This window comes from Pinus tabuliformis, chromosome 7, assembly GCF_031772625.1.
Source record: "Pinus tabuliformis cultivar Carrire ecotype Pingquan chromosome 7, CPIR1, whole genome shotgun sequence".
NCBI lineage: Eukaryota > Viridiplantae > Streptophyta > Pinopsida > Pinales > Pinaceae > Pinus > Pinus tabuliformis.
This window is the reverse complement of record NC_142293.1, coordinates 23,571,497-23,586,605: the sequence shown is the minus strand read 5'-3', so window position 1 is coordinate 23,586,605 and position 15,109 is coordinate 23,571,497.

Genomic DNA, 15,109 nt, shown 5'->3' with positions numbered 1-15,109 from the left:
AGTTATCGGGAGTACGGCAGTACACGATGCATCCATCAGTAGTGCAATGGTCCCTAACCATATTTCCAATACTTATTGGTGAGGTACTTCCCATGATTCCTAGACTCTATGGGTAGGATGTGTGTCGAGGCATCGACAGGAGAAGGTGAACCACTCATCCTGCTCATATGCCATAGGAGAAGGTGAATCACTCATCCTATGCATATGCCAATTGTAGGGGAAGGTGAACCACTCACCCTACACACATGTCAACCATAATGGGGTATCACAGGGGAAGGTGAACCACTCACCTTGTATCCAACGCACCACTATGGGAAGGTGAACCACTTGTAGAATTTCCTATAGATTCATGAGCTCATGCAATTTACTAAAGCACAGGATAAGAATCTACTCCTACTTTCAACCAGCGGAAGCCAATAGATCAATGAAAACAATATGAACAAGAAGAAGATAAATCAATGGCACATAACACAAGATGTACCTGGGGAAAGCCACTGCTCAAAACCCCTACTATCTGTATTGCATTAAATCATAAATTCAAGATGATAATACAATGCATGTTCTCACAAGAACAATCCTTGCACAAGTATAATCAATCTCCCTGCTCACAAGCAAGATCAAGCCAATCTCTAGGCTCTTTTTTTGCCCTCCAAGCCCCTATTTCCTTGCACACTTCCTATGGTTGAATAGCCCATACTAATGGGAATCCAATGCTTCCAAAACTGCACAATCCAATCTAGGTCGACTTCCTAATTCAATGCATGATCTATACAACTCAATAAATCATACAAGTGATAGTACATTGTCCTTGCACTCTAGTCTCAACTGGGTCTTTCTCAGAATCAACATGCATGAGTTCTAATGAGGGAATCTTCAGTTAACTAGAGTGACACTTGTGGATGCACTAGTGCATCAACTGATTGTTAACTCTCTATTAGTTCCCCAAACATTTTGGAATTAATTTAGCTGAACAAAACTCATTAAACTGAGTTATCTATTTACAACTCACAATTAAACTCATCCTGGACCCCTAAAACTTAGGGAGAACATATCCATGACTTCATAAAGACTTCCAACTCGAAATCCCTAAGCTAATTAAACTTAAATAACTATAGAATTTGATTTTAATTCACAGTTTAAATTCAAGGACAAATTTAAAACTAGAATTTCTTGTTGCCATTTCTCAACACCACTCACCCTATGGTCGCTCATAGCTCCAAGAAGTACCCCAAGCCCCTAGGAGCTCCCATAGATCTGTGTCCAACTCATACGGGATCCTCATAGGAGGGTCATTCCACGACTCCAAGTCTCTCTCAGAAGGTTAAGAATTTGGCCTTCCCCAAAGGCTTCGTGAGAATGCCTGCGACCTGCTCATATGTTCTAATGTGTTGGAGCCTTATTTCTCCCCGTTGTACTATATCTCAGATAAAGTGGTACTTGATATCAATGTGCTTGGAGCGGTTGTGGAACATGAGATTCTCTAATAGACAAAACCCACTCTAGTTGTCGCAGAAGATCATTGTGGTATTGAGCACATGCTCAAATAGCTCATTGAAGAGCTTCCTCAACCAAACTGCTTCATAACAGGTCATACTCGTAGCAATGTATTCAGCCTTGATGGTGCTTAGTGCAACCAATTTCTTCTTCATGCTCATCCAATATATTGAAGCAGACCCCAAAGAGAAGCAGCACCCAGACATGCTCTTATGATCCACCACACTATCAACCGAGTCAACATCGAAATATCCATGTAGCCTCAAATTCCCTGCAGTGTATCTCAATCCATAGTGGATTATGCCTCAGAGATATCTCAAGAGATTCTTAGCAGCAATCCAATGAATGTGATGAGGGTCGACCATAAATTGACTCAACGTGTTCACAACAAAGCATATGTCAGGATATGAGTTGACCAAAACATCAGGGCCCCCACTAGTTGACGATACTCAGAAGGGCTCACCAATCCAGGCCCAACAACACTTCCACATAGCTTCTTAAATTTGTGTTCCATTGGAGTAGTCACAGGCTTGTAGTCCACCATCCCACATCTCTCAAGTTACTACACAATCTGTTTTCCTTGAGAAAGGAAAATCTCACCTGGCTTTTGCTAGACCTCCAACCCTAGGAAATAATACCTTAGTCCTAGGTCCTTCATCTCGAACTTGAAAGACAACTCCCTCTTACATTGATGAATGAGAGGGTCATCACCTGTCAGAAAGAGATCATCCACATAAAGGACCAGAATGAGAGGTTTCTCCTTTTCAACCTTGAAGTATAGGTTCAGGTCAGCATCGCTTCTTGTAAATCCCAGCTTCATAAGATAGTTATCGATCCTCTCATACCAGGCCCTAGGGGCTTGCTTCAACCCATAAATGGATTTCTTCAACCTACATACATGTGTCTCATGATATTGAACCTCAAACCCCTCGGTTTGTTCCACATAGACTTCCTCTTTAAGTGAACCATGCAAGAAGGAATTTTTGACATCCATCTGGTGTACGCTTCATTCTTACGAGGCAACAAGGGCTATGATCGAACGGATGGTGTTATATCAGGAAACCAGTGAAAGTATCTCATCATAGTCTACTCCTAGAAGCCACGAGCTACAAATCTGCCCTTGAACTTTTCAGCACTTCCATCAGCTCCATGTTTGATCTTGTAGAGCCATTTTGAAGTGACCACAAGCTTTTCCTTGGGTCTAGGAACCACATCCCAAACATCATTTTTCATGATCAACTCATACTCCTCATCCATCGAATTCTTCCAAAATTGTTGTTTCATGACATCTTCGAATGTACAAGTCTCAGATTGAACAATGGTACTCATGGCAGCTAAGTACCCTTGGTACCTATTTGACTTCTTGCTTTCACAAAATGTCCCCCTTGGTGTAATATGTTTCTGAGCATCTTCAAGAGTATCTTTGAGCCACAAAGGCTTTTTTCTTGAAGTATAGGGCTCACACGGAGGTGGATCAATGGGATCCATCAGCCCTTCAACATCGGGCATTGGTTCTGTTATCACAATAAACTTCGTTTAAAAAAAAAGAAAAAAAGCTAACAGTTTCAGTGTCAGCACTTTTGATGTAATAAACATCGAAATTACCGATAGCGGGGCTATCAGTGTTTTAGTGATCCAATATAGTATGCTGAAGAAATTCGCTAACAACGGGCTCATTAGTAATTTCATTTTGACTGACAGGCCAATTGTCAGTGCCAAAACCAAATTTTAAATTTAAAAGGTTGTGATTATGCTAACCACGTCAACGTCAGCGATATCATTAAAACGTGTCTCTATCTGGTTCGAAGGGGTGAAAAAGTATTGGTTAATAAGTTTTCTCTGCCACTATGAGTGAATGTTATTATAATGATTTTACCATATGATACAAACTCCATTCGTAATCATCACCTCAAGATCTATAATCATTCACTTGCACAATTGTAATATTTCATTCCGCATGTCAAGATATTTTACCATGTCTTGTTAGTAAATTTTGTTTTTCAGTTCGGATTTAATCACACTTGGCATTGAACCCATTTACTAACAGCAATTCAGGATCGAATCACGAGAAGACCACACAGCACAATGGGAAAAGGAGGTAAAGCAAATCTTTATGAGCCCAAAGCACTAGATTTGCTAGACATATACCCCGATATCCAACAATTGTTTTAGCAAGTCGGTTGGAGTCAGATTTTCAATCGTTGTACTGACTACCACAATGTAGTGGCTTGGTATTTTTCTCAAGGGTTTTATGGAAACCATGTGGAGGGTGGAGGTCTGTATTTTTCAGTTACAGAGCAGTCAATTGCTGAGGCCACGGCCTTACCAGCAAATGGAGAAAGGATTTTTCACAGTCACGTGTTGGCAGGGATCGATGTCCCTTTCTTTTTCAAAGAGGAGTTCAAGGGTGAGAACTGGAGGGCCAAAATTCAGAAGGAATGGTTACAGGACAAATGGAACGTCCCTCTTCACCTTTGTCAGCAATAATTCACCTGCGAAGGGAGATTCAATCAGGTAAACCTCTACCACTTCTACTTCCTTGCACATCTAGTTGGTCAAATTAGAATTAATCCTTGTTTTTATCTACTAGAAAGTATTAGGCATATGGAAGCTAGGTTCAGGGCCCGAACAGACCCCTCCTCCCATTTCATATATCAAAAAGGCCTGATCAAACTCCTAATCGAAAATCGGCTAACCAGGGCAGAAAGGACTTGGAACCACTTCCTTTTTTGGGGAGGTTTTCAACCTCAACCCCTTAAAAGGTGAAGAGGAAGACCAAAGACTACTAAAAAGGGGAAAAATACTCAAGGACAAGCCCCTATTGAGCCAACTCCTAGCTAGAAAAACATAGAGGTCCCATCTACATCCTCTAGCCCTAAAATCCCCAAAGTATACTAGAGAAAAAGTGTCAGGCTCAGTAACTAGACCCTGCATCCCCTGTAAACCTACCTGCTAATATCGGCCCTCCCCAGGTTGTGAGTCCACCTATTGAAGCCTCCCCTGCAGACACAACTAAACTAGAAGTTATTAAAGGAAAAGAAGCAGAGATTGAGACCCAAGAGGAGGAAACGTTGTTTGAAGTTTTTAAAGGTGGAAAAAGACCCCATACAAGGCCAACAAACAAATTAAGATACAAAATTAAACTCAGAAATAACTGAGAGTTGGCTAAAGAGGTGATTGATGTTGACAATTTGTCACTCAAGGACCTTATCATCAACAAGAAGAAGGCTACAGGCTCTAAGAAGATCAGAGACAAAGAGATTGTGAAGAAGGGTCCTATGGAGACAAGGCAAAGCAAAAAGAAAATATTGGAGAAGGTGTATGTACTTCTCAGGGCAGCTTGTAACCTCAGCTAGGAGGTTTGGGGAAGTAACCTTGAAATTTGTTTGATCTCTTTCACAAAACAAAGGTTTTTGCTTTATCATTGACAGTCGGCCTAATAGTTTTTTGCATACAACGAAACAATCGAGAAGCTGACATTCCCATCGTCAGCATTTTCGGTGAAGCCGTCAGGACCACTGTCAGCGATTTTGAAATGAAATTGTATATCCGTTGATAGAAGATGATACAAGGATGAAAGCCGACATTTAGTCTGTCAGTGATTTTGAAGCAAAGAGTGACCACTGACATCTCCGTTATCAGCGAAATTTAGGCAGACATAAATGCTAACATTCACACTGTCAGCGAGTTTTAAATAGGCAGAAAATAAATGCTGACAGTCATCGTGTTAGTGAAAGCTACAATTCAAAAAACCAATGAAGCTGAAAACGACGGTATCAACGATTTTCACCCGGAGGTCCAAATGAAAGAAATGATAAACAAAAAGGCAATTTTGGTGGAAAACTTGATCCAGGTTTGCAGGGGGACCTATTTCTATTTTCAAGGAAGATAGTTTGAAATATATTTCACTTGACCTGTATATCAACATATTTTCCAGCGGGTATTTTTAGGAAAAAACTGAATGTATTTAAGCTTTTATTCACATGCATGAACTTGAAGATATTTAGATATTTTTAGATTATTGTAATTAATATGAAGATTGTTATTTTGTAATCATTTGATGTATGGTCAATAAAGACAACTTATGAAGAATGAAGAAGGGTTGGATTTTATTGAGAACATTTGCATTTTGGTATATTTGAGCAGGCTTAAATATATTACATTTTTTTATGAGCATTTTATATGAAATTCATGTGTTGTAGTTCCTTATCATTTTTCTCTTTGTTATAAAAACTTTCTTTCATGTCTGAAAAATGTTAGTATCTGAGATTGGGATTCATTGATGCTCCTTTCTCATATTTATCAGCCATTAGTATTTGTTACCTCAATCAGCTATAAACCTTGTCTCACTTCAGTTCTTTTCTTCCAAACTCTCAATTTGTCAAAGGATTTTCTGCTATCATGCTTTTTGTAGCTTGCTCAAGAGATCTGTAGCATTACTTGCTAGAACTGGACTCCATTCCCAATGGTGTGTTTTGTAAACAACCCAAGCAATTTTATCTTATAAACTAAATCTGGCCACAAAACTCAATTGTCAAACCTTCTACTACAATGACCTAGAGTATTTGAGTTTTAGGGAGAGATCCCTCTCCGAGTTGAAGGGCCAACTTTCAACCTAAAATAGGGTCGAGATTACCTTAGGGTTTTTCTCGTAGCCAGGGTTTTCCCCAAGTTATAACACGTTCATCAAATGGAGTTTCATTGTGCTTTTTTGCATTAGCATCATCATTGTCCTTCCTAGGGATAGGAAGATCTCGGACCTTTCTAAGAGCATAATCTTAATCGAAAGTGACATCATGACTTAGTTCCATTTCCCTTTGACCATGCACATAGATTCTATATGCCTTAGAAGTTTCACTGTAGTCTACAAATGTTCCTTTCTTCCCAGATGCATCTAGTTTGTTTCTTTTCTCTTTTGGCACATGAAAATATACGGGACAACCAAAAATTCTAAACTGAGAAACATCATATTTCTTACTGGTGAAAACTTCGTCGGGTGTCTTGAAGTCCAAATCTTGATTTGGGCATCAGTTTTGGACATACACGACGGTGTTGGAAACTTATCCCCATAAGAACTTTGGTATACCTTGGTCATGAAGCATGGCACAGGTGGCTTCAATGATGGTTTGCTTCTTCCTTTCAGCAACACCATTTTTTTCAGAAGTATATGTGGTAGTGGTCTCCCTCTTAATGCCAACTTCTCTACAATAGTATTTGAATTCATTTGACTCATATTCGGTCCCATTATCGGTCCTCCATATTTTGATCTTCTTCCCTGTTTGATTCTCGACCAAGGATTTGAAAGAGAAAAGCCATTTGAATACTTCATCCTTATTCTTTAAGAAATATATCCATGATTTGCGAGCAAAGTCATCCACAAAAATAGAATAGTACAAATATCCACCCAAAGATGTCATGGGCAACATACATGATAGATCAGAATGGACCAATTGAAGAATATCGGTGGTTTGAGTTTTAATTGAGTGAAATGGTCCCATTGTATGTTTTCTAGCTTCACATACCTAACGAACACCTTCATGATTTAAGTTGAATTCAGGCATACCTATGACCATCTTCCTTACATAAGGTAAGGATTTGAAATAAAGGTGAGAAAATCTATGATGCCATAATTCGGATTGAAGAGAAGTATCACAAGTCATTTCTCCCAACGAACTTCCTCCAACTTGATAGAGACCTTCAACCCTAAATCCAAGAGTGAATGCATCTCTTGGGTTCCTTTGCCAAACACAAACCTTCCAATTAATGAATGTCACCTTAAAACCTTTATCTTCCATCACAAAAATAGAAACCAATTTCATTTTCATATCAGGTACATATAGCACTTCTTGCAAGTGGAGGGTTTGACCTTGATTTAAGTGAAGAGTAACAGTCCCAATTCCTTTCACGGGATAAGTGGCATTATCCCCAAGTATAATGTCCATATTTGTTTTCTTTTCAACCAAGTTTGAGAGGGATTCTTTGTACCCAGTGAAGTGCCTTAAGGCACCACTATCATCAACCAATGATCCAATGTATCTAGAGGAGAGATGGTGGAGAGGGCAGAAATAAGATAAAATTCTTTTTGCTTTACAACATTAACTTCTCCAAACGTGGAGTTTCTCGACTTCTTGGGAGGACAACCATTTCCATTTCGAGCAACGGGAGCATTCCTCCTTCCTTTTTTTTTGAACTTGTTTTTCCTTTGATTGCCATTGATTTTGAAGTTGTTGTTATTTTTTTCATCATCTCTTGGAGTATCCTTCTTGTGAGGACACTCTCCACAGAAGTGGCCAAACTTGTTACAATTAAAGCATCTTCCTTTTATTCCTTCTTTGAGTCCTAGCTTGAACCCTTGTCCTTGATTCCTTGGACCAACATTGTTCTTTCTCTTAGAATGAGCAGAGAAGGTGGTAGGATTGTTTCCATTTGAGGGGTTGTCTCTTTCCATCATCCTTATTTCTTCTTGAGTGCATCTGGCCAATAATTCATCAAATCCCGAAATCTTGTCATTGTTGAGGATGGTAGTGTTGAACACATCCCATTATATTGTAAGGCCACCAAGAGAAATATGAGTAAGTTCCCTGTCACCAATGACTTCTCCAATAGATAGAAGATCATTCTTGATCTTGGTAATCCTCATGAAGTAGGATTGGATGGATTCTCGTCTATCCATATCGATGTCTTTCAACTTGTTCTTGAGAAAGAGAACTTAATTTGCATTATTTACTTTGAACATCCCAACCATTTTTTCATACACCTCCTTAGATGTTTCCAAATCAGAAATATAGGCAACCAAAGGCTTATGAATAGAATCAACAATAATATTCTTAGTTTTAACCTCACCTTTCTTGTACTTTGTTTGCTCAATTGTGGATGCATTTGAAGGAGGCTCCACTTCTCTTCCTTTGACATAGTCCATAGCATCATTTTCTTCCAATTTCAAATCTATAGACATCTTCCATGCATGATAGTCATATTTGTCCTTAAGCTTGTCCTCGAATTTGAAGTAAGATGTAGCCGTCATTGAGACTAGATCAAAGTCCTTGTCCAACAACTTCCCTTAGTGATTTCTTTTCTTCACTCTAGCTCGGGCTTTGTCTTCACCTAAGCTCTGATACCATGTTAATTTTAGATAACAATAGTATGTTCTATGCTTTAGCACAATTTACTTCAATGTTTCTTATCAACCCAATGACAATTTCCAATTATATATTGAGTAGCAATCACATTAACTTAAACACATTGATAGTAAATGTAGATAGAACATAAAAACATGTGAAAAAGACAAGCCAAGACAAGAGGACACAATATATGGCAGATTCCAGGGACAAACCCCAATGCGGGGAACCCTTTGATCAAATATTCTTATTGTTCTTCAATAGTTCAGCAGAGAGAGAGAGAGTACAAATATTAGAATTGCATGCCCAAAACAATCCTGCCAAATCAACAGCCAATGCAACCCTAACCAAAAAGTCAACGGTTGTCAAAGCTTCCCCAAAATGTCCTCCAAGCAGCTCGGTCAACTACAGAAGAATTCGTCTTGCCAAGGGAGTCAAAGTCAACCCAAAAACAACTCGGTCAACCTATTCAAACCCTATTGTAATTTTTGTGGTTAACCAAAAAGTCAACGTTGAAGTCAAGTTGGTCAAACTATCCCCAAACACCTCGAAAATCATGCCAATCAATGTGGCCTTCAGGAATTGGAATTCTACCCTCCTAATCGAAGTCAAAGGATGGTCAAACTGTCCAAGTCAAAGCTTCCCTAATTCCTTGAATTTTTGGCCTCCAAAAACAATCCAGAAATTCATCCTCTTCCACACGTGCGAAGTAGAGAAGTCTCCAAGTTGTACGAACCAATCAAGAGAGGAGAGAGAAGATGATGTGATGAGTAGAGAAGCTCTTTTTCATATTATCTGCAAGATTGCTTCATGGATGTTGATTGCTTGCAAATCCAAAGCTCTGTGCATTGGCTTTAAATGAGCATTTCTATGTTTTTCACTGCATATTCCCACAACATCATGAATTTTCAGTTGGGCCCTCCTCTGTCTCCACCTCTATCACTGCATATTCCCACAGCAAGAAGGAAAAACCATCACCTTCACCTCCATCACTGCATATCCCCACAACAACATATCACGTCCATCACTGTGTATCCATGAAAATGTGTTATTAGTTCTTGAGCTCGAAGAACGGTAGCTGACTGTGTTAAATCTTACGCAACGTATCTATGATGCATGGTGCAACCTTGGAGTAGTCTTGTGTTGAGAGGTGGAATGGTGCAGTGAGCAGAACCAACTTGTGTGTTAACCAATTTTCAAAGACTAGAATGGTGCCTCCACGCAGGACTGAATGGTATGTCGACTCCTTTTTAAAGATTGTGCGTACATGTTGACTGAGTATTGATGTGTGTATATATATATATATATATATATGCATGATACTCCTTTTGAAGACTAGGCCATATATATTGCATGACAGAGGCAACGTGAAATTATTTTTAGATGCCTATACCTTAACCATTTTTTGAAGACCAATATTATATAAATCGTGAAGCCATGTTCCATTAAAGTTCTTAAAGGGTGCATTGAGTTTTGAAGAGGGACTATGGTCATTATAAATGATGGATAATTAATGACTCATAAGTGATGTTTTATAACGTTTTATGTCCCTTTTTAAGACCATAAAGTGTATGAGTGTGAATGGTGTGTTTTTTAAAGGAGTGAGTGGTCTATATTTTAAAGGTGTGAGTGGCATATTTTTTTAAAGGAGGTGAGTTTTGATTGAAGGAAGTGTGATTGGTATGGTGCTATATGATGGAATATGATGGTATATATTTGAGAGCTTGCAGTTTTTGAAGATATAATTGTGTGCCAATTAATCAGTTGCAGAGACACATCAGTTTTATTGCAAATATTTTGGGCCCAGTTTAAATTTTATAATGCATTCACTCATATCCGTTGTGGGATTAGTTCTCTATGGAAAAGAGAACTATCCTGAGTGTTACCAGAAGATAAAACACACCCTCATTTTCAATGAGTTGTTGAAAGGGCTTTGTGAAGAAGAAGGAGATAATGCACTTGCAAAGCCCACTTCAGATAAGGAGCTTGCCATTTGGGAAAATAAGAACAGCAAGGCCTATGCCTTGGTTGCAGCGTCAGTAAATGAAGAGGTGAGTCGAAATATTTTTTCCATTTTAAAATGCCTTTGAACCTTTAAAGAAATTGAACGAATTTCATGACTCACACTCTGAACTTGAAGTTGTTCACTTGATGATTAAGTTGTTCAGTCTTGAATTAAAAAATGATGACCCTCTTGCCTTAGCATTAGAAGTAAGATCCATTATGCATGATATAAAAACCACTAGTGTTGAGATAGATATTCCTCTCATAGCTTATGTCAAGGCACTATATCCCACCTATTCACATTATCTTGAGTCATTGCAAGCAAGTGGAAACCTTAAGGAGATTACCTTTGAATCCCTTGTAAAGAAGTTTGTTGAGAGAGAGAATGATTTTGGGAAGAATATCGCTCCTCGGTCTTCTGAAGAAGTTGTGCGTCTTGCACATAAAGAGAAGAATCATGCACAAGATTATTCTAGAGGAATAGGTGGCTAAAGAGGAAGAGGAAGGAGGAATTTTAGAGGGGGGGCAGATAGTTTCAAGGAGAAATTTTTTATCTTCATTGAATATGATGCAACAGAGATGGACATGATGCTTCCACTTGTAAGTTTCCTTGGGACCGAATTGAGCAGGAAATAAATGAAGGGAAAGGTAAAACCACTGACAAAGGGAAAGATAAAGCACGTGAATCTGCTCACTATGTTGTGGCACATTGAAACAATGGAGTAACTGAAGACTTCTTCAATCCTTCACTTGCTTCATGGAAAGATGATTGGTTGCTTGATTCAGGAGAAACTTGCCACATGAATTTCAGAAGAGATTTCTTTGAATAATTCACTGACAATGTTGAACAAGTGAAAATTGAAGTCATCAAGGCTTGGCACCATCAAGATCAAACTGCCTGCCATTCCAAACTTTCTTCTACATGATGTTCTATATCTCCCAGAGTTGAGGAGAATCTTGTTGTATTTGGTCCACATCTGCTAGCAAGGACACTCCATTCATGTGTTTGATGGCAATGTTGAGGTCAGAAAAGCATCAGATCGCTCACTTGTCATGATGGGGATAGAAGAAGAAAGACTTTTGAAACTGCAAGGAACCTTTGGTCGTGCACAAAACTTCTCATATAGTTTTCACTATGATGAAGGTACATTTCCATCAATTATTTTATGGCATGCGATATTTGGACACTTCAACTATAACAACCTTCATTTGTTGAAGAAAAATGGTGTTATTGATTTGCCTACAATTCTTAGGAAACTTAAGCAAGGTGATGCTTGTATCTTAGGAAAGCACAACAAACAATCTTTTCATTATTCTCGTTCCAGAGCACATAGAAAACCTGAACTCATGATGAAATATATTGATGACTACACCAGAATGTGTTGGCTTTATTTATTGAAGAACAAATCTGAAGCTTTTGAAACATTCAAGAACTTGCATGCATGGGTTGAAAATGATGAACAATCTCATATTGGTTCTATTCACACTGATAATGGAAAAGAATACACTTCAAATTAATTTGAAAACTATCTTCGTCAACATGGGATCAAACATCAAACAACTGCGCCTTATAATCCCCAACCGAACAGAGTAGCTGAAATAATGAATAGGACAATCTTAAATATGGTACATTCCATGATGTTTTTTAAGAATGTTAAATTGATGTTTTGGGCTGATGCAGTTCTATGTGTTGTGTATATAAAGAATAGGTGTCCATCTAATGCTATCAAAAACAAGACTCCCTATGAAATGTGGTATGGCCACATTCCTTTGATGAGGCGTCTCAGGGTTTTGGTTCCACCTGCTATTATACCTAAGGAACAAAGAAACAAACTCAATGCAAGGAGTCGCAAGTGTATCTTCTTGGGGTACTCAAATACCTCCAAAGCATACCGTCTCTATGATGAAGTCAATAAGAGTTTACAATATCTATAGATGTGATCCTTCTTGAATCTTCAAAGGAAAACAATGTTGTTGAGTGGTAGCTTGATTGCTTCGATAGATTTGGACATGCGAAGTATTTTCAAGAATTTGATAATGAGATTCCACATCTTGAAAGGGGGGTTCCTATACTGGATCAATCTATGGAATCTTCTTCTGAAGCATTCTCTCCCCCGCATGAAGCTCCAACCCCTTATGACACTTTGAGTGATGCGATTGATAGAATTGGGAGACTAAATCTTGATTTAGCCCCATCTCAATCAACTGAGCATCCTGGGTCATCTAAAAAGGCTCCTCCAAAAAGGTTGATAAAGACACTTGAAAGTGTTCGTCCTTATGAGGTTGGAAAGACAGGAACAAGAAGCTCAACCAGACATAATGGAGGTGATGTAGACAATTTCAATTCATCTGCTGATATGGATGTTTCTTATGATTATGAACTAAATTTCTCTACAAATTTTGAACCAACTTCCATCAAATAAGTTGCTTCTTTTGATGAATGGAAAGAAACGGTGCTAAAATAATATGATTCTTTGGAAAATAATGGCACATGGAAGCTGGTTGATCCTCCATTGGGAACCAAACCAATTGGTTGCAAGTGGTTCTTCAAAAATAAGTATAAACCAGATGGCTTACTTGACAAGCACAAAGCCAGGCTTGTGGCAAAAGGTTTTGCACAGAAGGAATGGTTCGAATATGAGGATACTTTTGTCCCCACAAAAAATGGGCTACCATCCAGACATTCTTTGCCTTGATAGCACAGAACGGTTGGAAATTCCATCAAATGGGTGTAAAACTTGCTTTCTTAAATGAAGATCTAAAAGAGAATCTTTTTATGTCCCATCCAGAAAGATTTGTTGTGAAGGGCCACAAACATAAAGTATGCAAGCTTGTAAAATCCTTGTATGGCCTCAAGCAAGCTCCATGAGCCTGGTACAAGAAGTTAACTGAGCATCTTTCGAAACTGTTATGCATCCAGCTCACAAAATAGAAGAAAGAGATAGATCAATGACTTCAAAAGTAGCCTCTTCAAGGGGAAACCTCCTTTACATTACATAAATGAACAATTCTTTGATGATACAAATGACAAGACCTCCTTTCTATATATAGGATTCTAAGGGGTCATAATATAATCATAGTCGACCTAACAATAATAATGTAAGGGCACAACAATAACAATAGTGAGCTTCTATGGGGCACAATAATAACAATATGGGGACAACATGGGCACAACAATAACAATAAGGGGCTACAATGACAATAATAATAAGGGAATACACTAGTATTATTGGGACCTAACATGCCCCTCCCTTTCAAAAAAGTGTTGTCCTCAATTCTTGAGTAGTTCTGGATGCTTCTATATAAAATTCTCATCCTCCCATGTGGAATCTTCAGCAGGTAAGTTCTTCCACTTGATGAGATACTCTGAAATTGATCGATTTCGTAGCTCTCGAGTTCTTTTTTTTGTGGCTGCTTCAGGTTCCAATATGATTTTTCCTTCCTCGTCAAGTTTTGGCAATATTGTTTGAACTGGGAGCTTGTCACCTATAACCTTATTTAAGCATGAAACATGGAAAATTGGGTGCACTCGTGAAGATGCAATAAGCTCCAATTTGTATGCCATAGTACCAATCTTTTGCAACACCTTGTAAGGACCATAATACTTTGGTGATAATTTATTATCCTTCTTAGCTTACTTGAGGGACATTTGTTTATATGCTTGTAGTCGTAGAAATACACAGTCACCTACCTCAAAACTTCTTTCATTGTGATGTTTATCTGCCTGTTGTTTCATTCTATTATGCGTCAAAGTGAGGTTATCCTTTAAGAGCTAGAGAACTTGTTGTTGATGCTCGATGTGATCTTCCACTGCTTGAACCTTAGAATTTTCTCATAAATATGATGTGATGGATGGTGGATGATATCCATAAAGTGCCATAAATGGGGTCATTTTTCTGCAGTATGGAAGGAAGTGTTATACCACCATTCAGCCAGAGGCAACCACTTGACCCATTGTGTCTATTTATTAGATAAAAAGCAACGAATATATCCTTCCAAACATTTATTCACTATCTCAGTTTGCCCATCAGATTGAGGATTATAAGATGAGCTATGAGCTAACTGATTACCCAGACAAGAAAATAATTGTGTCCAAAAATTTCGAGTGAAAATGGGATTTCTATCGCTTACAATAATCTTTGGGTTTCCATGTAGCTTTTGAATTGATTCCATAAATGCAGTAGCAACTATACTAGCTTTAAATGGATGAGATAATGCACAAAAGTGTGCATACTTGGTAAGTCTATCAACTACCACCATGATGACACTCTTTCCTTCGGACTTGGATAAGCATGTGATAAAATCCATTGAAATCTCATCCCATCATTGACTTGGAATGGATAAAGGTTGTAATAGACCTGGGGTCTTAATTGTCTCAACTTCTTTTTGTTGGAAAACCAAACCTTCCATTCAAACTTTTCAATATCAGATTTGAGGCCATCCCAAAAAAATTCCTTCTTAACCCTGTGGTAAGTTTTTAAAAATATTGAGTG